At 36.7% G+C, this 27209-nt stretch overlaps 1 long non-coding RNA gene across 1 annotated transcript; it reads left to right on the forward strand.

Annotated features, from left to right (window-relative positions):
- Positions 1 to 22956: 22956 nt before the first annotated feature.
- On the forward strand, positions 22957 to 23520 carry LOC122798930. The gene is made up of 3 exons (XR_006364353.1): positions 22957 to 23031; positions 23124 to 23324; positions 23484 to 23520. It is a non-coding gene; the product is annotated as an uncharacterized LOC122798930 (long non-coding RNA).
- The last annotated feature ends 3689 nt before the right edge of the window (positions 23521 to 27209 follow it).

Raw genomic sequence — 27209 nt, forward strand, 5'->3', positions numbered from 1 at the left:
GCCAATTATCCCTTGGGAGACTCAAACCCTGCACTTTGTGTTTGTAAGGCAAATACTTTAACCATTAGACCACCCTCCCAACCCCTGTACTAGCCATAACAAGAAAAATGATAACAAAAATTTAATTGAAAGAATACAAATCTAAACTTTTAGATGACTTGTACCTTGTGAAAAATGTTTTTGATAAAGATATCATTACTATGAATGTCAGAACACTCAACAAAATATAAAATCTCATCTCTAACCAAAGATTTCATCCCTTTTAGATATATATCCTTGTCCCACTCCCACCTAAACTACTCCCTCTCCTCTTCTGTATCACCTCTCAGCTCTCACACTTTACCACAACTACTCATTTAAGGTCTTTATGATATTCCACCAACCTTGAATTTTCTCTCTGATGGTAATTGTTAGACAAAATCTAACTTGTTATACTACATTTTATATACTTAACATGTACCATGCCTGTTTAAATAATCAATATTACTCTTGTTCATAGGTAGGTACTAGGCTAATGTCCCAAAAGGTACCCTGGCTTTCGCCATCTAGGAACATTATTTTCCTGTGCCACTGTCGAGCAGAGCCACAGAAGTGATCCACAGGGTGAATTTCCTGTCTCCCATCCAATCATCAAGATTTTTCTTGAACAGTGCTAATGAGGAGCTTTGTTTGATATAGACAGGTAGTTTGTTCCAGAATATGGGAAGTCTCTGGGACAGGAATCTATCCCTCCAGCATGCTCTGTTTATTGTGGTGACAAGGTTTAGGTCCCTAGAGCGCGTAGCTCAGAGTGATTGGGATTTCTTTACATGGAGCATGTCCAAAAGCTCTGGGTTTGACATAGCTTTGTGTGTTAGGCAAAGATTGCCTCTGAGTAGGTGATATGCAACGGAGTAAAGCTGCAGTTTTTTTTGAGACTGTTTGTGTAAGGCATCTGTTTGAGGCCAGTAATCCTCTTTTTGAGGTATTTCTGCAGCCTTTCCAGTTGTAGATGTCTTGTGAGGTACATATCAAAAGGGGCGTTGTACTCTATAATGGGTCTAATGAGTGATGAGTAGAGCGGAATGATGACCACTTTTTTTCCTGGATGAGAAACCTTTTGTGATGAGGTGTGGCATGTAGACGGATTTCCTGACTACTGTGGCAATGTGATTATCAAAGGAGAGACTACTGTCCACTTGTGTTCCAAGGTCTCTTATCACATTTTCGGTGTTAAGTAGACTACCACCTATGTGGTAGTTCATGGGTATAGAGTTTTTACCAAAAGGGATGACAATGCAATTTTTGGCATCGAGCTTGAAGCCATGGCTTTGACACCAGGCATCTGTCTCAGTGAGGTCCTTTTGTAGGATGTCCACATTGTTTGGAGTTTTGATTATGACTCCTAGTTTGCAGTCATCTGTGAACTTCATTAGCTAAAGACCTTCTGTGTTAGCCTGTACTTTAGAGAAGTAGATACCAAACAGGAGAGGACCCAGGACTGAACCCTGTGGTACTCCACTTGTCACTGGTCTGAAGTTGGATTTGGAGTCTGCTACTTTCACAGTGTGGGTTCAGTCAGTGAGCCAGTTGGCAATCCATCTTGTGACATAGGGATTTATACCTAGTTTAGTGAGTTTATCTATAATTCCAGAGTGGGAGATGATGTTGAAAGCCTTGGCGAGATCTAGATAGGCTGTGTGAACTACCTTACCCTCATCTACAGCTTTGGTGACCACTTCAAAGAAGTCTATCAGGTTTAGGAGACATGATCTGCCTTTTACAAACCCAGACTGGGTGGGGTCCAGAGTTTGGAGATTACGAATGTCATTGTTTATAAGTTCCATGACAATACATTCCACAGCCTTGCAGACCAGGCTCGTTAGGCTAATGGGTGGTAGTTCCTGGGGTCCGTGGTGGCTCCCCCTTTGTAGAGTGGGAAAACCATCGCTTTGCGCCATTCAGTGGGCACATAGCCTGAGGTGAGGCTATGATTGAACATGGTACTTAGGTGGGGTGCCAGTTTTGTAGTTCATGCTGAATGCAGCCTGGGATGTTGGCTGGTCCCATGGATGCTGTGTTCTTGGCTTTGGAGAGTGTGTTTTTTACCTGTGCAGCCGTGATTACAGGAACTTTGCATTCTTCCAGTATAGAGATGGGCCCTTTAGGGGCTGAGAGGTGGGTAAAGTTAGCACTGAACCTATCTGCCAGGATGTTGGCAATATCAGTTGGTTCCATATATTTAGTGCCATTGTACTGTAACTCAGAGCAGATCTGAGTGTTGCCATTGAGATTCTTGACATAGCTATAGAATGCTTTGTCGTTGTCTTTAGAGTCAGTGGCAATTTTGCTTTCGTAACTAGCTTTGGAGGATTTTATGAGGGATCTCAGCTTCTTACTGAGGCTGACCAGGGAGTTCCTTCAATCATGGGATTTTACTCTTTTTTTACAACAGTTTCTTTCGTCTGTTGTAGAGTTTGTTTATGGCAGGGGACCAATGGATTGGCTTCCTTTTTTGGAGGATAGCATCTTTGTTCTGTTAGGGATTGCATGATCCATGCAGTCATGTAATTGCTTATAAAGTGCATTCGTGTATGATTCAGCAGTCATACCTCGATTGTCCTTCAGCATGGGTGTCGTGAAGTTTGCTACTTCTGTCTTAAGTGTGAAGTTGGCTTTGGAGAAATTTTTATGGTAGTTTCCATAACGGGGGGTGGTGGCAGGATGTGGATATTGGGGTGGGGGCTGGATGTGGATGTCTAGGGTGATTAGCTTGTGGTCGGATCTGATCAACAAGGAATTGACCTCTGGTGTGGAGCAACAGTTGCCCATGTTGGTAATGACCAGGTCTAGGATATTGCTTCCCCTGGTGGGGGTGTGAATACGTTGATCCAAGGCATTGGAATTTATGAATTCCAGAAAAAGTTGAGCACAAGAGTTGGTACATGAGTAGTTTCCCCAGTTAATGGTGGGGTAGTTGAAATCACCCATTATTAGGGTGTTAGGTTGTAGCCTAATATTTCCAGTGTATCAAGAAATGAGGAGTGGGAATTCTGGGGCATGGTGGGGGATTTGTAGCAAGCTACTGCTTGGATTGCCATCCTGTATTCTAACATGTTCATTTATAAGTTGTATTCCATTTCTGTTTCTCCTTTGTATATGCTCTTGTATGTTACTATTGTATGATGTTTTGATTTTTTATTTGTTTATCTGTGGAGCTTTTGTCTTCAGGTCTCCACTGAAAAATGTCTCTGCAGCTGAGTCAGACTAACCCAGTTAACAAATGTCAAATAAAATAAAATACATGATGTTGACACCTTTCTGAATAAGTAAAACTAATAACATTTTTACTTGTTTGAATGAAATAATATTTTCATAGCAGAAAAATAAATTAAAAATGAACTTGTACTAAGTGTAAATAGTTTTAGCTGGTCAATATCTTCTAAGAAGACAGCTAAAACTTGAGACAATTGTATTTATTTTATGCATTAATACAGAATAATTTATTCCATACAATACGTCACTGAAATATAATGGAAAGGAGATGTGTGATATCAAAAGAACATATTTTAAAAAGCTGTAAGTTATCTGTTTCTTACAAAGTCCAGGATAAACTTACCTGTGAGTAAGATTAAAGTTGATTATGTTAAAAATCCAATGCAATAACATTCACCTCCAGACAGATGCAATATCCACAGAATTAATAGAATGTATCCATTTTAAATTGACTGTCTGTATCCTATCTGCAGGTGTTCGATGGCTGCAGGTGTTGGGGAAGCTTGCTACCTGCAGCATAACGTCACTTAACTGTGTAGTGCAAAGGAAAGCAAAAACTGCAAAAATGTACCCTTTTTGATATTTACACTGTCTACTTCCTGTCTACAGGTGTTTTGTCTGCTTCCTGTGTGGGCCACTAGTCCAGGTTTGCACACTGCTGAGTGTCATACAAATGAGAGAAGCACAGCTATAAATGACATTCATTGGGTTTCTCCATTTACCTCATTTGCACTGACCATGCAAAGACTGGCATTAAAATAAATACATAAATAAAGAAGGGTAAATTAGGTGAAATGAAGAAAAAATATATTAAATAAACACTAAAAAATAAAGTTGGTACATGCCATGCTCCACCACTGGCAACAGTAATCAAGGAGCCTCAATCCTCACCACCAGCACCAGTGGGGGATGTACATTGGAAGGATGACAAGTACACACACAATAAAGTGCAATTTCCCTTAAGAGCACACACAGACCTCAGTCAATCTGGGACTGGTTTCTCCTGCTTTCTCCAGATCCCCAGTAAGACTCCCTACTGGCACATCTATAAAGTTGAGATCTCAACTTAGTGACCAAGCCACGACCTACAGCACCCTTTCTGTCCAACCAGTGCTTAGTGTCCCTACCCAAGTAGCTCACACACACACACACACACACACACACACACACACACACACACACACACACACTTTGACATTTGATTTATACACATACACATGGGAAAGGCTGGCACAGATGTACTAGCTATGCCACCTTCTGCCCAGACTATAAGGTAGTTTCACTTGCCACCAGTCACTCCTTATCAGCTACTTTTACGCCCTCAACAAAGGGTGTCCAATCTTACTGTGTAAAGCTACTATTAATCCAAATGATAGTTTGACCAAGAGCAAGACTATTAGGAGTGGCCCATAGTGTCACCAAATAAATATGCGCATACTCTCAGAAATTAAATATGTTTCACAAACATCAGCCACAATGAAAGGCATATTTATTAATAAATACTAAAAGAACATGAAAATACTCAGTAAGTCATCACAGTAATTTTAGAGTTCAAAATCACAGGAAATATTTAAAACAACACTGCAAGTCAGTATGAAATAAAGAAAAACATCTAAGCTGCACTTCACTGTATTATTTACGGAATCTAAGAGAAATTACTATACCCTAGTTAACTTACTTTCAGAGCTAGCAGGCAGATGTGGTGAGTGGGTTTTCCAGCTGATGCTGTCAGGTCAAAGACAAAATATAAAATGCCCAGTCTTTCTCTCAGAGGCTTCTTAAATTAATATTCCAAATATTACTGCTGGGATACTTGCAGAATGACATCACCTCTTATCATCTGACTATCCCAGGCAAAATCACTGATGCAGTTGTAGCATTTAGCATCCACCTGTGAAAATCCATAAACAAGGACTTCTCCTAGATCTAAGGCAAATGGTGGAAGTTGTAAAACAATTTACATTCATCCACATTTAAAGGCAATAGAAAAAACTTCTAGTTCTAGACATTATGTCTCCTGCTGCACTGAAAAAAAAAGATAACATCTCTTTTATTATGTGGTTATAAGGTAATTTAAGTTTTCAGCCATCCTTCTGAAGTTAATTTCTTGTGTTTCAGTTCCAATCGTTCAAATATATATATATATATATATATATATATATATATATATATATATATATATATATATGGGTCACCTTCAGATGCCCGACAACGCGTTTTAGCCGACCGGAATCCGACAGAGGTGAGACAAAACACCGACGAGATGACCGACAAGGTGAGAACCGACAGGCCAGTATGCGATAGTGAGGGACTGTGGGTTTAGGGGTGGGTTAAGTGAGTTAGGGTTAGGGTGCAGGTAGGGTGTGTATGAGTAGTGAGGGACTGTGGGTTTAGGGGTGGGTTAAGTGAGTTAGGGTTAGGGTGCAGGTAGGGTGAGTGGGTAAGTGAGTTAGGGTTAGGGTGCAGGTAGGGTGAGTGTCTTGATTGTGTCGGACCTTGGGGTTAGGGGTGGGTAGTGTGAGTTAGATTCTGGTGCGTAGTGTCAGACCTTAGGGTTAGGGTTTGGGTTAGGGATAGTGGATATGTTATGTAGTGTACTGTGTTGTTTACGTGTAGTGTGTTGGTGTAATGGTCGGTGATTTGTGTGTCGTGAAAGCGATTTCGGGCATCTGAAGGTGATCCATATATATATATATATATATATATATATATATATATATTTGAACAGTTACAATAGTGTACATACATTTTTGCTCAGGACTTTACAAAATATCTCTTCAGCACACATCTGTACAATATGACATACAGTTCTAATATATATGTAACACAGGCATATGAATCATGTTGATATTCACAAATGACACACAACCACTTACAAAAAATTCCAGATAGCTGGGTTGGCAGTATCTCCTTCTGTCACACTTCTATATAAATCACATAAATATTCACAAATGACATATAATTATTTACAACATTCCAAATAGCTGGGACGGCAGCATCTCCTTTAGTTACAGTACACGTGAAACATTTTTACACAGGTTTGGATTTGAACTTTCACTCCAATGAACCTTCAAAACACAGTAAGGGTGTTGTATCCCTCTTTGTCACACAAACAGTTGTGCAGCAGAGAACTAAAATCATTGTGTATACAACCAACTGCAAAATCATCTACAGCACTAACAAAACATATGACAGTTGTTTTTACATGTATTCTTTTCAGAAGTAGTGCACTGAGTAATGAAACAACCATTTCTGACTACTGTTTGCATAAATGTGGCTTCTGTCTTATCTTACTTTGTTTGTTGCCCATTCTTATCATATCTGACCAGTAATCTGAGATGTGCAGTCTGGAAGGCATTCTGTATCATTGTCCTTAACATGTGTGAAGATATTAAATGGCAGTAATATGCAGTTGTCAAGAAATGAAAGGGAGGTTGGATGTTACTGATAAAAAACTGTGAAATGTGTGCTGCTTACTTACATTTATAACCTTGATACAATTACTTCTACACTTTATAAGTCTAACCTGGATGACACATCCGCTAGAGGCAGAGGCATCCGAATTGCTGTTGTGTTTTCCTTTTCCTACCAGCAATCATTCACAGTTGTTATCCACTAGATACAAGCATTGATGGAGTGCCTGCATTATATTTACATCTGCTGCACAGAGCCAAGTATTTATGATTCAGAAATTCTAATGAGTTCACACTTCATTTGCATCTTCACCATGCTCAGAGCCCTGAATCTACACTATAAAAAAAGTAGCTGTGTAGTTAGGGAATCTGAAGATGGGGAGAATTATGTGGATAACACAGAAGAAGATATTACTTTGGATTCTTCTGAACAGAAGACTACTGATCTTGATAAGGTATGCTTGCATTTTTCTGCTATAAACCGCATATGCTGAAATATCAGTAAGAAAAATCTGTTTATATATACACACATATGCTTTAAGAAATGCTACTTTTATCTGTATGCATTTCTCAGAAGTGTAGTGATGGCATAGGCATGTTTGTCAGGGCATTTTACTTTCTCCAATGTACAGCCTGATTCACTCTCATCACAAGTGCTAATGTTACAACTGTTTTCTTCTCAGTCTTTTATTGTTATATCACTGAAATGTAAATGTCCTTTTATTGTCAATTACACAGGGGTGTTAGCCTTCTAGGATGGACCATATACAGCTCTAAAGGAGTGCTGGCCACAGGTAGACATGACTGGCAATTGCTTAAAATTGACTATTCTGTGGTAAATCTGTACACATGTTTCAGGGACAGTTTACTTAATAGTCCTTTAAGCATTTTAATGCTTTGTTTTGAGGGTAGGGAAAATGTTGCATTTTTATTTCACACAAACAAGATTTTGCTAGTCTTATTGTCCTTGTCGTAGACCCAACCTTGCTTTGTGTGTGAATGTAATATATTACAACCACACGATTCCTGTCTTATATTTGAATATCTTGACTGTTTTATATTTCTACAGTGGGTAATACTGAAATACTACATTTTATAAGTTACATTGAAGCAACACTTTTATTTATGTGATACTTATGTGTATTATCATTCTTCTGTGTTTTATGCACCTAGGACTATGGCACCCAGGCACCCCAATCCCAGAAACCCCCTTCAGTGACCCTTCTTTTTGAGATGGAATGTGCGGTTATGTCTAACAGAATGCACATTTGACAGTAGGTAGTTGCTGATGTGAATGTAGTAGGTGGCCACAGCAAATGTGATCAAGTGCGCCACAGGACCACTGACATAATTTCATGAGCCCAGAGGAGAGCAGCCACAGTAGCTCATGAATGGATGGCTACTGGGAGGCCTGCTACAGATTCACCACTGACACCAAACGAGCTCCTGTCCACCGTCAGGGATTCAGACAGCTCAGTGGAAAGTGCACAACAGCATGTCATTGACATTGGTGCTGCTGTTTCTGGGGGCACAAGTATGTCCCAGGAAGAGCTTCCAGGTATGCTTACCTATCTCAATTGTTAAATACTTCTTGTATAGTAAAATATTGTCAGCAATACTTAAGTTCTGTTTAACATTTTTTTTTGTGAGGGGAATAATTGTAGACTGATACAGCTAACACATTTTGGTCAATTACACATGGGCTTGGGGTGGACGTGTCATTCAAGTTCTTGTTAAAAGTATCATTAATGAACATATAAAGGCCAACAAATTTAACTCACCAGTACTACTGTTCATTCTGATGATGGTGTCATTACCTTTTCCGTAACTTCTTCCAGAACCACCAAGCATAGGGAGCCTACAACCATCTGCACATGGTAAGCCAAATATTTTCTGTACTGAGTATTTCAGATAAATAATTAGTTTGTGATGTGGGTGTCAGGACTGTTGTGTGTGTAGCTGTACTGTCAGTAACAGTGGCACCACTGTTATAGTTTTTTAGCATATATTGGACTATAGTAGTATTGGTATTCATTTTTGTCCTGTGTTTTTACTTAATATCACAAGTGATCCTGATACTGGAAGTGTGTGACTCCAACCACCTGATGTCAGAGTATCAGCAGACTCTAATGATGATAGTAGCCAACCATAGGCACAGCTAGGGGGTGCACAACATACATAATCAGTATTAGGGTAGTGAAGTCAGGCATTGTAGAAACCAGGCAAATAAAAAAAAAAAAAAGCAATCATCAGCAGCTTAAAATTACATTTAATTAGTTCCAGAGTTGACAAATACTTCAAGTAGAGTTCTGTAAAATCCAAGATACATAAACTAACATCCAAGATGCAGACAAAGAATAAAAAATCCCAAACCATGCTAGTGTAATAACAGTACATTTTGACCTTAGCAGGCTTCCTTAGGCTACTAAATCAGGAAACGAGAGTGCTTTCAATAGGTAAAACCAGTCACATGATATAAAAAAAAATCACATAATCACTTAGTAGCTAAGCATGAAAGAATGTAGTTCTGAAAGAATGGTTACATAAAAATGGATGCATAAAATGTATTGAGTTTGTGGTGGCAAGGTATGGTGATAAAAAAAAGTTATATCGTAAACATTAAAAAACATCAAAATATATATAATTTGTGAAGTCAGTTTATCTGGTTATGCAGATACTTTAGGTGGTGCTTAATAGTAACTATGTCATTTATTCCAGGAGGGATATAACTGCAACAACTGTAGCTCTATAAACAGAGAAAAAATATTTTCCATCCAGTGACACATACACCCTTTACTATCTTAGCATATGGCAATTGCAATTCTAAGAATTTCATTTATTTAGCAACTTGTAGTAAATGTCCAGCTTAGTATATAGGAAAAACTAATAGAAAGGTTAAGGAAAGAATAAGTCAAGATCTATCAGAGATCAAGATACAAATTTTAACTAATTCACTATATAAACATATTAATAAAACAGATCAAACTCATTTTTGTTTGAAAACTTATTTTACAGTCCATAAGGGGAGGGAATATTACACTCCTAACTAAGCAATGCTATGGATCCTCAGATTTAACTCCGATATCCCTTCTGGAATAAATGACATAGTTACTATTAAGCCACATCTAAATAATCTTCATAACCAGATACATTGACTTCACAAATTATATACATTTTTCATATTTTTTATGTTTATAATTTTTTATCACCACAGCTTGCCACTGCAAACGCAATACACTTTATGCATCCATTTTATTTAACCATTCTTTGAGAACTACATTCGTTACTACTTAGATACTAAGTGATCATGTGATTTTTTATATCATGTGACTGATTTTACCTATTTAAAGCACTCTAGTTTCCTAATTTAGTATTACATGCCTGAGAAGCCAACTAAGGTGAAAGTGTACTGTTACTGCACTAGTGTGGTTTGGAATTTTATATCCTTGTCTATCTTCTTGGATTTTATTTTACATATCTTAGATTTCACAGAACTTTAGGTAAAGTGTTTGCCAACTTTGGAACTCATTAAATATACTTTTAAGATGTTCATGGTTCACAATACTGGTTGTTTTTTTTTTGAATTGGCACAGTTGGGGGATACAGAGGTTGAAACTGACACTGAGGTTGACATTCAACCATCCATAATTCCATTGGATGCAGCCAGTAGGCCTATGCCAACCCATTCCAGTCAGCCCACAGATATTGGACAGGTGGAGGGTGAGACACTCAGTCAGGGCAGTGTGGTTACTGTGACTTTAGTGCCTGTTGACTCTGGCCATAGCCAAAGTGTGGGTGAGGTGCCATGCAGGAGGGGTATTAGGTGTGCTCAGAGAATGGCTGCTGTCCATTCTACACCTGATCCAGGTGTGTCTTCCAGTGCCACTTGACATATGTTTAGGGCCATCATGGAAGTGTAAGCACATTGTAATAGGTCTTTCAGAGAAATGTTCAGGGTTGTAGCTGCAGCACAGGCTGACCTGTGTAACTCCCTCCACTGTATTGCCAATTCAATGGATAGGATGAATGACACGTTGGAATGGGCAGGCTCTGTGATGGAATGTCTGCTGGGAGGGGGAGGGCATCTATGTGGGCATAGGTCAGCAACATCATCTGATGTTAGCCAAAGTGGCTGTGCCCAGTCACTTTCCCATAATGGCACTATTTCCACTGCTCCATCAGTGGGTGAGGTGTCCACAACCAGTCTTGGTAGGCCATGAGGTCATGGTGCTAGCCGTACTCATAATGGGAGCTCATCGAGCAGACATCAAGTCACATTCAGGCAGTAGCAGTACATGTAACCAAGGGCAAGGACATGTCAGTGCAACTCCTGGCAGAGCCACTTCTCATGGTCAGATATCACAGTAATGAATTGCCACCTCTACCACACACGTCTCACACCTATCTGACATATTAAGATGTAAAGATAACAAAAAACTTGGCAGTGTTCCTGCAGACACTCACACACCAGTTTCACCTGAAAGGTTCCTGTACAGCACACATATCTTCATCTCCAGTTAAATGGTTCAGCCCTCAATTTGCTCATTTTGTCTCACTGGCCATTTGTTACTTTATCTGAATGTCTGCCTGCTTTTCTTTCATACTCACAGACTGTGATAAGTTAACCCTCAACAACCCTTCTCCTTCTGTCTATCAAGCAGCAGAACAGGCTTCAGCCTGTTGCACATACATATGTAATTAAAGGAACTGTGCCATATCCATTTTTTCTGTTTAGATTCATGGATATACAAATCATTGTTTTGCATGCAGTATGATTCTCATGGTGTATAGTAGATCCGACCACTGTGAACACTGTTGTTTTACAGTATAAGCAGCTGAATTGTATGCTAGTCTGAGAAACTTAGTTAATAGGGAGGAGGGGAGCTAAAGGTTAACATGTTTGCCTTATTCAGACAGGGTGCAGCAAAAGTTAGCAATTGACCGTTAAAATACTGCTCACAAGAGATAAATGGCTAGACTTACAATGGCTCGCAAGGGCAGTTAAACTAGTACTAACCTATGAACCTATAATAGAATGAAAACTTTTTTTGCATCAGTATTAATAATCTTCTGAAGGTTGTGAAATCTGAAACTGAAATGTGTACTGGGACTGGGTTTAACTTTTCTTTAATGCTGGATTTGTCATAAAAGCAAACAGCCAAATTAAGTATGTTTGAACATTTTACTGTAGCAATGTTTTAGAAGCTATGGATGCATGAATCTTTGATAAACTGGATGTAACTGATGGGTATGAAGGACATCTGTGGATAAAAGTGACTTATCCCTGCTCATCACTGTTAAAGTCATTGCTGTAAAAAAAGTGTCAGACAATGTATTTTACTTGCTGAAACCAAGTAACAACATGCTGGGATATGCCATTCATTTGTATTATTACACAATGCATTTGAGGTTCAACACTTGCCATTTAAATCCAGCAGTTGCAACAGTTCTAGTTCAGGGCTGACTCTGTCTGAGTGTTGCCTGGCATCAATGTTACTCTATGTATGTGCATAAGATGAAGGTTTTAGCCCTTTAGATGGTGATTAAATGTGCTGAGTTGCCTCTTGGCCAATGTGAGGGCATATTGAGCATCTCTACTTCTGCCCACACCCACAGCAGCAGCTGGTGCCCCCTCTGGCTCCTCACCCTGTGTGTGGATGTGGTGACCTTGCCATTGTGGTGGGATGTGTGCCTCTTCCCCTTGTAGATCCTGATAAAGCTACTTTCTCAGAATGACATTGTGAAGTATGGCACAGACAGTAAATATTTCAGTACACGTACATGGATTGTACTCCAGGGCTCCCCAGATGCATCTAGGCACTGATACTATGACTTAAACAGCCCAAACACATGTTTTATATTTCGAGTGCGTGCCTCATTATGGCATTTTTCAGTGGGTGTGTGTGCATTTCTGATGGATGTCATCAGCAACAGTTCCAGTGTATAATCTGCATCTACCAGTAAATCACCCTATGGGATATCACTCCTACTGAACATCTGGTTCAGCTTGGAGGTGTGCCAGATAAGTGGGTCATGGTTAACTGCCTGGGTTGCCAGCACACACAAAATCAAGAGGATTCGTTTAGCATTACACATGACTTGGCAGTTAATAGAGTATAAGTCCTTTATATTTGGTGAGCCTTCCCTGTTTCCCATGTGGTGCCCTAATTTCTATAAGTGTACAATCTGTTGGACCCAGTACTTCAGCCAAGTATGCTACAGGGTAAAACTCCTGCATATTTGTGGCCCTGTTCTCTGGACTACAGGAAATTATATGTGGTCACTGGCATATTGGAGTACAGCATTCAGGAATTGATGGGGGATCATGGATGCTGATGCCTGTGACACCCCCAGCATGTCACCTGTTGGTCCCTGAAAGGTTCCTGTAGCTAAAAGTTACACATATCTTCATCTCCACTGGCATGGGTTCCCCTCAATTTGCTCTTGGTCTGAGTTGAGGATGACAGAGGTTGCAGAGTTTCTCTAGTGTGTCTATCCAGTCTGTAGTGCTTTACAATTTCCACCTCATGCAGACTGTGATAAGTTAACCAGGGTCTGAAAACTCTTCTCCTTCTTGGCCATGGTCTATCAAGCAGTAGCAGAAAAGACTTCAGCCTGTTGCACATACATATGAATTAAAGGAACAGTAGTCCTTTACATTTTTTCTGTGTAGACTCCTTTCCATGGCTATATTGCAGTAAGTTTTGGAATTTGCAGGGAAAACCACCACCAAGTCAACATGATTGCTTTAGAGCTTGTTGAATAGCTCCCTCCTCCCCTCTTGGATTAGTTGACTAGCATACAATTTAGCTGCTTATACTGTAATGAACATGCCACAGTGTTTACAGTGGTTGTGTGGCTCTACACACCATGTAGAACTGCATACTGCATGCAAAACAGTGATTTGCCATGTGTGCGTCACAGTGTTAGTGGACAGTGAAGGTTTTATTGAAGCTGCTTGTTAAGTCTTACCTTTATTAAAAGTTTTCACCCTCTATTAGCAGCGTGTAGATTTTTTAAATGTATTTATTATTTTTTGCCCTGTTTCAAGAGTTCAGATGACCAGATTCATTTGTATGTGCTAGTGAGTGCTTTGTATCAGAAGTAGTACACTGTAATTTGAGCCAGGCACCAAATGGTGAAAACACAATAAAGTATGTAATCTTTTATTTAATTTGAGATGACTGCTTAGCTTTTAGACTGGATGTGGAGCGGAGGCTATATTGGCCAATCAAATCCATTGTTAGCTCTGGTGGCCACTCAAACCCTCACCCATGTGTATATACCAAGTATTATGCTATCACGTGACAGCTGGAAATACAACCCTGCAATGTTTTTATCTCAGTTCTACTGCTTGCCTGTATATTATAAACCACAAACTAGCTGATAAAAATACAAGAACGTGGCCTTTCATTTTATGCTCATTGTTTGTATATACAATCACACAACTGCACACTTGCAAATGCATACTAGGTATACATGCACACACTTCCTTATAAATGTAAATGCAAGAAAGCAAACTTTTTATTAAAATCTGTATTATTCTTCATAAGAAGAGATTCTTCTTTATAGGGTCATGGAATATAACATTCAGAATCTGTAATGAACAGCAATTTCATTTTAAATTTACATAAAACTGTAATACTTTAAGATGATATGGTGGATTTAACATTTTGTATTAGCACACTTAATTATGGCTGCTGCCTATCTTAGCACCATCCATTGTTATTGTCTGTCAGTGTGGTAAGGAAGATTTCAAAATGTGAAGAGGATTGAGGTAAACAGATGGCACATGTTCTGCTGGATACTTCACAAATCACCTGATTATGATTAATGTTCCTAATTCTGAGTCTTATTAATGCCATATTTCATACTGTTCTTCACTGAAAAGATATGTATGCTAAGTTTTTTTAACAAACATTCAAGGTAAATTATTAAGAATCATATTAAGTCACAAAATAGCCTTTTGTATGTAAGAAGTAACAGTTTGTAACAATGCTGCAAGTTTCCTGTTTAAAGCTGTGCTTCACATTTTTTCCACTTGTTCCACATTATGACAGATAGTTTCTACATTTTGAAGACAGAATCTTGTTGAGGCCTATATTCAGAGGGCAGGGTGACAGCAAGCTAACAAAACTAAAGGAAGGTATACAATTCACTGGTAGGGTCTGTCTGCCCTTGTTTTTTTTGTATTGCAGCAGTAGTGGTATTACTCACCTGTTAGTACTGAATGTGAAAGTTAGCAATTGGGACCGTTAAAAATACTGCTCTACAACTGATCAATTTTCAGGCAAGTTACATAACTGGAAACATCAGAAAATGACTGACCATGGTGTCACTTACTCAGTTTAAATAATTAGTTTGACTTTATAGGACTTGTGTGCATTTGTATAAAGTAAGCTGGGAGACTTTTCTTTAGTTACTGTATATCCAGTGACACAAACTTGAAATATGGTACTGGGACTGGGTCTAACATTTCAGATATACACAATTAGCAAACTGGGTATAAATGATGTGTATGGGGCTGTTGGAGATGAAAATGATGGACTCTTGTCATAATCAAGTTAAACAGCCACTTATCTCTCTGCAGGTCTAACGTCGATTTTTATAAAGTATGTTTGAACATTTTACTGTAGCAATGTTTTAGAATCAAGTTGGATGTCTGAGATGTACATACTTGATAAACTGGATGTAACTGATGGGTATGAAGGCCATCTGTGGATAAAAGTGACTTATCCCTGCTGTTGTCTGATTTACCCAGAGGTGCTGTTTCATCACTGTTAAACAGTTACTGACAATCTTGGTAAGACCAGTGTCAGACAATGTATTGTATTTGCTGAAACCAGTATAAAATATTCATTGCTATGACTTACACTAGTATGGGTGTATATGTGTGGGGGGGTGTTGCATTGTATTTAAGAGTAGCAAGCTGTCCATAATTTCGTTCATTATCTGTCACAGTCAGACGTCAGCATTGTACAAAATGATTGTCTATTTTGGGAAACGTGCAAAACCAACTAATGACATCTCTTAAATGCATTATTTACATTCTTTGCCATACTGAGTTCCTTAGCTCGCTACCATTTATTTTAATTTATAATCACTACATTCCCCATCTCTTAATTACGATATTAACATTTTCTGTCCTACCAAGTTTTTTGTTTCAGTTCCATTTCTTTGAATTTCTAATCACTAATTACAAACTCAATTATCTGTTTGACAAACCCACTAATACACCTCTTCAATTGCTCATTGTTCAACATATACAGAATGCATAAGTACATTTAGATTGAAATAGTTTCCTTTATTTCATATGAATGTAATCTAATTAGCAAAACCAAAAAACAGGACTTGCACGAGTGCCCAAATGAAGGTCAAAAACCAAACACAAGCACTTTATTTCCTTAACGCTGCAACACAAAAGAATACGTTTTCGACATAGAATCCGAGTCTTCATCAGAAATGAACAAATCACAGTAGACCTTACATCAATTTATACCATCCAACCTTTACACTCACAGGACACTGTCCACAGCATACCAGCATGGTCCACACCCTTGCAATGTGATTGTTTTTTGGTTTTGGTCTACTTCAGACTTGCACACATCTTTCGTATTGGTTTTGTGTCTAATCTAATTAGCAAATATATGTGTGATTGTTAATGAATATTACTTAATATTTGTAAATGTATATTACTGAATCCCTCTTTAGAAATGTTTGCAATATTTTGAAGTATTTCTTTCAGGCACCCATTAAAAGGGGTTTATGACTAAACCCAGTAAACAACAGCAAACTAAATAAAAATAAATTATCATTAACAGGGTGGTGGAGAGGGTAGTTTTGATATTTTGCAGCTCTTGGGTGTACAGTTTATAGGTGTGTGGTCTTCTCCAGCACTCTAAAGCTGAGCTTATAGCTGCATTTTTCCTTTACATGTAGTGTGTGTGTGTGTGTGTGTGTGTGTGTGTGTGTGTGTGTGTGTGTGTGTGTGTGTGTGTGTGTGTGTGTGTGTGTGTGTGTGTGTGTGTGTGTGTGTGTGTGTGTGTATGGCTGTGAGTATGTATGTGTGTTTGTCTGTCTGTCTGTCAAAACAATATTGCTTTTTTTTACCCTATGAGCATACACACAGATGTAACAGCTACATAAATAACTTTTTTAGATAGCAGTAAAGAAAGAATAGAAAACAAGTAATTATTTTTCAAAGTTAGGGGATAAAATATATCATAGAGGACTTGGACTCTCAGAGCTTTTGGGGATCTGGCAGCCTCCAGAACCTTGGACAAATAACTGGAATTTAACACAGGCTTAATATGGAGCCCTGTCTAGTACAAAACAGGCTGTGCTTAGAGGTGTGCACTGATGGTCACTATAGCTTGTAGGGACTGTAGAACATTTGGTTATCATTCCTTTACATTTTCTCCCATTCAAACCTCAGATGTTTTTAAAGAAGCTTGCTGTAGTTTGTTTTGGGGGAAGTATATTGTCTAGCAGCTACAACTTGGAATACATTACTGTGATCACCATTTTGGTTCACTTTCCTCCCTGTCAAACAACAGAAGTGTATACAGGTGGCTACTGTTTGTGAGTAAAGTATGAAGGCATACTATGTCTATATATTAAGTTTATATATAATATTGTGGCCATCTTCTCTTTCAGTCCAGTTTGATACCCGTAGGGTACACAGAAGGCGATTGTCTTTTTGGAATGAGGTAGAAAGTCATGCTGTTCATATATAAACAAAGGGGGCAAGCCCCCCTGCATCCCATGGTAATAATATCTCCATGATCATTCAACTCACAGGTAAAGGGCACAGTCCCCTACCTCTGAGACAGTTAACTGTAAATACCTGGCTACTTACTTTTGTGCAGTAGCTATACTGTGTTGTATGCTATCTGCAAATGTCAGTATTACAGGTTTCGATGTATTTACTGCTCATCAGTCTATGCTGTGGTCACTCTTTTTTTTTGGCAGAGAATGACATACATATATATATATATATATATATATATATATATATATATATATATATATATATATATATTAATATATATATATATATATATATATATATATATATATATATATATATATATATATATATATGGGTCTACTTTACATGCTCGACATTTCAGAAAGTCGACTTTCATATGGCTGAGACCATATGATCGACTTTCAGAAAGCCAACCATGTAAAATAAATACAAAAACAAAACAAACACTTACCTTAAACTGTTAGCAGGGGGGCTATGCGCTCTGCCCCCCACACCCAGTAACTTTAATATAACAACTCCGAGATCGCACTACAGTGTGGAAGTGTGAAATTTTCCCATTCCGCATTGTACAGAGATAGCGGTTCCCCATGGTCGGCTTTTCAAAAGTTGATTATATGGTCTCAGCCAAATGAAAGTCGACTTTCTGAAAAGTTGACCATGTGAAAGGGACCCATATATATATATATATATATATATATATATATATATATATATATATATATATATATATATATATATATATATATATATATATATATATATATATGTAGTGAGAGACATACAGTTTTATATATATATATATATATATATATATATATATATATATATATATATATATATATATATTTCTATATATGTATATATTTATATACACACACACACACACACACACACACACACACACACACACACACACACACATACAAATTTGTTTATTTCAATCTAGCACCAGAAGGGTACACAGAAGATGACTGCCTTTCCTTTTTGGGGACAGAACTATTCCCAGGTAAGAATTATGTATTGCCATGACCATTTGTCTTCTCGATTTATTTGGAACTACTATTTTTGTCTGGTTTGACCATTTTTTTCATTGAAAGAAAAAGTTATGATGATTTTTTTTTTAGGCTTGCACTGTATCAAAAGGTGAAGAGGTTCTAAAAGCACCTCAGAGCATCTAAAACGTCATGGCTTCTGGCTTAATTTGGTTATTAACTCTAGAGTTACTGAAACTTAGTGCTGGTCAGACAACATATGTTGAAAAGATTCCGAAAAAAGAATTAAAAGTTGACAAAAGTTGCAAAATGAACCTCACAGTCCCTAGAACCCCATGGCTTCTGAATTGCCATAGCAGCAGCCAAAACCCATGGCTTACCTCAGTTATTTTCTCCACAGTTATTATAGTACAATCTTGGTGAATTAGGTTATATTAACAGGATGGAAGATACAGCTGAAGTAGAACAACAGAAAAAAAAGCTTATAGCTCCATTTCACGTTAGGCTGGCCCAGCCTATTTTATTTTGGCCCTTTGTTTTAGTAAGAGTTGCTAGTTCATCACCAGCTGGTCCATACTCTTTGCTTCATCTTCTGAGCTGCTGGTGTTTTCTAGGATGTATTTAAAGATGTGTTGAAACTGTGAGGATCTGGGTCTTCATCATTTTGTGCCTCACCTCTACAGAAGCTGGTACCATAGAAGCTTCATGTTCTTTCAATAAACACTCCTCTCTGTAGTACCTCTGAGTGCCTGTTACTTGTTATAATCTGGGAGACTGAACAACGAATGCAGTCTTTAAACATCTCTAGTTATTTCTTTAGCTTCCTTCAGTACCTACTTAATCAGTTACCTAAGACTATGAATGATGAATTGATTGAAAGATGAGGTTAATGTTAGGTAGATAATGTGTATGCAGCCCATTTATGCTCTGCTGAAGTTGTATTTAAAGGATAGCAACTTGCTAAGTATTACATTTCCTCATCCCAGACTGTATTTCTCTCCTTACAAAGTTATCCTACTATTAACACATATAAAAATGTGACACAGTTTTTCCCTTTAAGGTTTGGCTACTGCGTAGTACTTCATTGTTTCCATGATGTCCTTGCATTTCCTTCCTTAAGAATGTCTCTCTCTGTTCCTGCATCCTATTCTGCAAGACATTTCAGAATTCTTAACCAGAATAAACCCACAAAGAAAGGTGTTTATAATTGTCAGATGGTGTACAGGGCTGCATTGACTGTATTGCATGTATCTGACAGCATTGGGCAAAATATATTTTTGAAGCTCTAACTTAAGTATTTATTCATTCAGTGAATCACATCAGACATCGGAAGTATATGCAGTAAATAAAGTGACTGCAACTGGTGGGTACATTTGTGTGTGAGCTTGTTTTCACCTATGCATGTATGTAGAGGGCTGCAATGTATGCATCTAGAAGTAATAATATGAAATATATTACTATGGGTATTGCTGTATTTATTCACTGCATTACTCAGAGGTGTGCATAGTGGCTCTAACTGGTGGCCATGTACGTGGGTTTGGGGGGGTTGTACAATTCATTTCACTGAATACCAGTTTTTTTTTTGATGCACTAGTGTCTGATACTCATTAATGTCTTCAGTTGCTTTTTCCCCAAAAAGAGAAATTGCAAGTATAACAAGGACTTCTGCTTTCAAACAACATGGCCAAAGGGCTGGGTGCAGCTCCTCACCAAGCCCTTTGGTAGTTAAAGTTTTTTTCTTGTGATGTTTTTTCCAGTATTCCCAAATGATGTTATTCAGGAGATTTCACTCTTTTTCTTAGTTGCACTTGTACGAAGCAATCTCAAATTAGTCAAGCACTTCTCAAGTAGTTGGCTGCACTGTATGCATTTTACAGCAACATCCTCAGATACATTACTGTGGCTATTACGCAATAATTTCTTTATTCATTTATTGCATCAGAAGATGTGAGATGTGTACATACTTTATACATTTTAAACCATACACATGGATACTTATAACTGCAATGAATAACTCTATGCAGAAAGCAATATTTAACTAAACTATGTGGGTGACTATGCCCCCCACACTCCCCAATGTCGGGGCTGTGCCCCAACACCCCCCTAACTATATATACTAACTCCAGGATCGCACTACGGTGGGGAAAAGGGATATACCTTTTACTTTAATGTTTCAGTGTTATGAGTTTCAGTCAAATGAGTTTTCAGTATTCTGAAATTTCAGTCTTTTGGTCTCAGTCAAATGAGTTTCAGTCAAATGAACATTCTATCATCTGAAGTAGACCCATATGTATAGATATCTAGATAGATTACATTCCATTTCTGCAGAACTACTTTCTGGTTTTCAAATAACTCTCCAGATGAAGTTTCTGAAATGTTATTCTGTGAAAGATTTTGGTTACTGTAACGGTTATATCACTTTAATTCATCTGTCACTCCTAGAGCATGTAGCTGTGTTAATGAACCATCATACTGGAATGCTGTTTGGATCTAAGACTCTACTTCAGATACTGCATGTCTCAGCTGGGCTACCCCTTCAGTAACCCAGACAGAAAGTAAATTCAAACTAAAGTGCATATTTGTCAGTACATTATACTGTTGAGTGGTTTGAATAAGTTATCATAACTTCCATTCCTACATACCTACTATACCATATCAAATCTCATTGTTTTCTCAATTTTATAATCCCACCTTTTCTGAGGTTTGAATAATTCTGTTGCATCTGATTTCCAAGAACTTCTACTCCAATTTTCTCTTCTTTAATGCTGTTACTCTGTCTAAATTTTTTTTAGTTAAAGTTCTTCAATTAGTATCTGAAATCTCTTTAATTCTTGACTTTTTTTTTCAGATGGAAAGATTTTCACTGCCCCCCCCTTATTATTTAATGGTGTATTTTCTAATGGGAAGTTTATATTTATTGCATGTTAATATCAAAACATGATTTCTTCCATCAGAATGACATTGCTAGGATCAGGGCCTAACACCGAGGTAAGACTTCTGTCACTGATAAAGAAATTTGCACTGGCCACATAAACGGCCTTCGACTAGTGCCTATGTTACTTATGGGCACTTCTTTTATTGTGAAACAAATGCACACAACTCATATTTTACTTTCATCTTTTCCATGACATAAACAATAGTATACTTCAGTTTTGTGTTAGTAAATTTCGTAAATAACAAGGTCCACTATTTGAAGGCATGCAACAAGTTATGAACATTAATTAATTTCAAATTAACTTAATTTTCCTTTTCTGCACTGTTTCAACATCCCCCCCCCCCACCAACACACACAGACACACCTTCATGGACTCTGTTTAATTTATCCAAATGTTTTGGGTTTCTAATACCATGACAGGCATGAACCCCATTCCTAAATCAGGGCATAATTACAATTCATGAAATTAGGATTGTTTCAGTCTTTGGTGTCAAGCCAAGATGCTCTTCTCAGCACCTGCAACGTACACAGAATTCCCTCCTTCTGTAATTCATACAGGATAGCAATATAGGTAGCATGTTTATGTAGGATTTATTAGTATTTCCTCCCTCTGTAATTCATATGGGATACACATATAGGTAGCATATTTATGTAGGATTTATTAGTATTTCCTCCTTCTGTAATTCATACAGAATACACATATAGGTAGTATATTTATGTAGGATTTATTAGTATTTCCTCCTTCTGTAATTCATACAGGATACACATATAGGTAGCATGTTTATGTAGGATTTATTAGTATTTCCTCCTTCTGTAATTCATACAGGATACACATATAGGTAGCATGTTTATGTAGGATTTATTAGTATTTCCTCCTTCTGTAATTCATACAGGATACACATATAGGTAGTATATTTATGTAGGATTTATTAGTATTTCCTCCTTCTGTAATTCATATGGGATACACATATAGGTAGCATATTTATGTAGGATTTATTAGTATTTCCTCCTTCTGTAATTCATACAGGATACACATATAGGTAACATATTTATGTAGGATTTATTAGTATTTCCTCCTGTAATTCATACAGGATACACATATAGGTAGCATATTTATGTAGGATTTATTAGTATTTCCTCCTTCTGTAATTCATACAGGATACACATATAGGAGGCATATTTATGTAAGATTTATTAGTATTTGCTCCTTCTGTAATTCATACAGGATACTCATATAGGTAGTATATTTATGTAGGATTTATTAGTATTTCCTACTTCTGTAATACATACTGGATACACATATAGGTAGCATATTTATGTAGGATTTATTAGTATTTCCTCCTTCTGTAATTCATACAGGATGCACATATAGGTAGCATGTTTATGTAAACATATAGGTAGCATGTTTATGTAGTATTTATTAGTATTTCCTCCTTCTGTAATACATACTGGATACACATATAGGTAGCATATTTATGTAGGATTTATTAGTATTTCCTCTTTCTGTAATTCATACAGGATACACATATAGGTAGTATATTTATGTAGGATTTATTAGTATTTCCTCCTTCTGTAATTCATACTGGATACACATATAAGTAGTATATTTATGTAGGATTTATTAGTATTTCCTCCTTCTGTAATTCATACAGGATGCACATATAGGTAGCATGTTTATGTACACATATAGGTAGCATGTTTATGTAGGATTTATTAGTATTTCCTCCTCCTGTAATACATACCGGATACACATATAGGTAGCATATTTATGTAGGATTTATTAGTATTTCCTCCTTCTGTAATTCATACAGGATACACATATAGGTAGTATATTTATGTAGGATTTATTAGTATTTCCTCCTTCTGTAATACATACTGGATACACATATAAGTAGTATATTTATGTAGGATTTATTAGTATTTCCTCCTTCTGTAATTCATACAGGATGCACATATAGGTAGCATGTTTATGTACACATATAGGTAGCATGTTTATGTAGGATTTATTAGTATTTCCTCCTCCTGTAATACATACTGGATACACATATAGGTAGCATATTTATGTAAGATTTATTAGTATTTCCTCCCTCTGTAATTCATATGGGATACACATACAGGTAGCATATTTATGTAGGATTTATTAGTATTTCCTCCCTCTGTAATTCATATGGGATACACATATGGGTAGCATATTTATGTAGGATTTATTAGTATTTCCTCCTGTAATTCATATAGGATACACATATAGGGTAATATTATTTAGGATTTATTAGTATTTTCTCCTTCTGTAATTCATACAGGATACACATATAGGTAGCATGTTTATGTAGGATTTATTAGTATTTCCTCCTTCTGTAATACATACTGGATACACATATAGGTAGCATATTTATGTAGGATTTATTAGTATTTCCTCCTTCTGTAATTCATATGGGATACACATATAGGTAGCATGTTTATGTAAACATATAGGTAGCATGTTTATGTAGTATTTATTAGTATTTCCTCCTTCTGTAATACATACCAGATACACATATAGGTAGCATATTTATGTAGGATTTAGTAGTATTTCCTCTTTCTGTAATTCATACAGGATACACATATAGGTAGTATATTTATGTAGGATTTATTAGTATTTCATCCTCCTGTAATTCATACAGGATACACATATTGGTAGCATGTTTATGTAGGATTTATTAGTATTTCCTCCTTCTGCAATACATACTGGATACACATATATGTAGCATATTTATGTAGGATTTATTAGTATTTCCTATTTCTGTAATTCATACAGAATACACATATAGGTAGTATATTTATGATGGATTTATTAGTACTTCCTCCTTCTGTAATTCATATGGGATACACATATAGGAAGTATATTTATTTAGGATTTATTAGTATTTCCTCCTGTAATTCATACAGGATACACATATAGGTATCATATTTATGTAGGATTTATTAATATTTCCTCCTTCTGTAATTCATACAGGATACACATTTAGGTAGCATGTTTATGTAGGATTTATTAGTATTTCCACCTTCTGTAATTCATACAGGATACACATATAGGAAGTATATTTATTTAGGATTTATTAGTATTTCCTCCTGTAATTCATACAGGGTACACATATAGGTAGCATATTCATGTAGGATTTATTAGTATTTCATCCTCCTGTAATTCATACAGGATACACATATAGGTAGCATATTTATGTAGGATTTATTAGTATTTCCTCCTTCTGTAATTCATACAGGATACACATATAGGAAGTATATTTATTTAGGATTTATTAGTATTTTCTCCTGTAATTCATACAGGATACACATATAGGTATCATATTTATGTAGGATTTATTAATATTTCCTCCTTCTGTAATTCATACAGGATACACATTTAGGTAGCATGTTTATGTAGGATTTATTAGTATTTCCTCCTTCTGTAATTCATACAGGATACACATATAGGTATCATATTTATGTAGGATTTATTAGTATTTCATCCTTCTGTAATTCATAAAGGATACACATATAGGTAAGTATATTTATGCAGGATTTATTAGTATTTCCTCCTTCTGTAATTCATACATGATACATATATAGGTAGTATATTTATGCAGGATTTATTAGTATTTCCTCCTTCTGTAATTCATACATGATACACATATAGGTAGTATATTTATGTAGGATTTATTAGTATTTCCTCCGTCTGTAATTCATACAGGATACACATAGCAGTAGCTTTTTATCTAGGATTTATTAGTATTTCCTCCTTCTGTAATTCATACAGGATACACATATAGGTAGTATATTTATGTAGGATTTATTAGTATTTCCTCCTTCTGTAATTCATATGGGATACACATATAGGTAGTATATTTATGCAGGATTTATTAGTATTTCCTCCTTCTGTAATTCATACATGATACATATATAGGTAGTATATTTATGTAGGATTTATTAGTATTTCCTCCTTCTGTAATTCATACATGATACATATATAGGTAGTATATTTATGCAGGATTTATTAGTATTTCCTCCTGTAATTCATACAGGATACACTATTGGTAGCTGATTTACATAGGCTGTATTGGTCCTTTTGCTCCTACTAATACACAAACAAATTGGATATCTTTCTTCCACATTGCTCTTGCTTCTGCTTGCAGATATTGGTATTTTAAGATTTTCTGTCTCTCTCCATGTCATTTTTCCATATTGCCATAGTTTGTGCCAACATACCATGATATTTTATGTTCAGTGAACTTTGTAAACCAGTGTGTACGTAGCGCATTACCTTGGGCTGCCAATATTAACCTTTCATTTCTTGATGTGAATTCACCTCTCCTTATGTTTTTCCTACATTTCTTGCCTTCTCATCTGGTCCTTCACCTTATATTCTTTCTTTTGGTTGTTAGCACATTCAGTTGCTGCCTGGTTTTTATCTACTTCTCGTTTGATTTCTATTCCTGCTTGATGTTGATATGTTTCTGCTAAATTAAGCAGAGATGTCATCTTAGATTTATTCTCCTTGTGTTTCAAAACTTTCACTAAATTTGGATCTTGTGAGGTCAGTAGATGTGTGGAGTCCCACGATTGCAGATCTATACATGCAATCAGTTTCAAGGAGGCCCATCCCGCCTTTGGAACGGGGAATATATAATCTTGGTGTGCACTGATTTTTATAAATCATTTGGTGAGCATGAAGCATCCTTCTTGTTTTAATATCAAATCTATCCAACACTTTTGGGGCCAATCAATCACTCCAAAACTATAAGTTAGGACAGGAAGAGCAAATTGATTTATGGCTTGGATCTTGTTTCTAGTTTTCAGGATTAATTTAACTCTTCTAAAGTACTCCTTACTAAGCTTTACTCACATTTGTTCATGTTTTACTGCTGATCCTTCATCAGTTCCCAAGTATTTATACACTCCCTCTTGCTGAAGTTCTTTTATTTCACATTCTTGTCCCAAACTAATGTTTTCCTGGTGTTGCATTTTTCCTTTTTTAAAGGTTGCTTTTGCACATTTATCAAGACCAAATGACATTCCAATATCATCTGAAAAAGTTTTGACAACTTGCAACTGTGCTTTCAGTTCCTCATCTGATGAGCTATACAGTTTTAAATCATTGACAAAGAGAAGATAAGAAGTCATTAGACTTTATTTTTTTCTAGGAGCCAAATTGTAGCCATGGCCTAAGCTGTTAAGTAAACAGCTTATTGGATTAATGGCACGGCAGAATAGAAAGGTGACAGAGAGTCACCCTGGAATATCCCCCTTTGAATTTTTATCCCTGGGATAATAATCTGTCCTTTATCATGGCTTACTTGCAAAGTGGTCTGCCACTGTTTCATGGTTAATGTAATGTAGTCAATCAGTGTAGGGTGTATCTTATACATTTTTAAGCACTCTTTTATCCATGAATGTGGGATACTATCAAATGCTTTTTTATAGTCAATCCATGCCATACTTAGATTCTTCCCCTTCTTACAATTCTCTACTATAACTTTGTTTAACAACAAATGGTCCTTTATTCCATATGACTTTTGTTTATTGCCCTTTTGTTCTACTGCCATCATTGAGTTTTCTTATAAATGACTATAAACTCTGTCGGCGTCAGTTTCTATGTATAGTTTATACGGCGTTGGAAGACAAGTTATTGGTCCATAATTTTTAGGGTAGCTTGCAGGTTCACTCTTAAGTAACAGCATTATTTTTCCTGTTGTTAACCAGTGTGATGTGTGTTCAGGGTGCGTATATAAACTGTTCTTACTCATGGCTAAATCATCGTGCAAAGAAGTTAATACTTTAAGCCAAAAGTTAGGTACTGCATCTGGGCCAGG

Source organism: Protopterus annectens, chromosome 3.part1 (assembly GCF_019279795.1).
Source record: "Protopterus annectens isolate FY-2018-M chromosome 3.part1, PAN1.0, whole genome shotgun sequence".
NCBI lineage: Eukaryota > Metazoa > Chordata > Ceratodontiformes > Protopteridae > Protopterus > Protopterus annectens.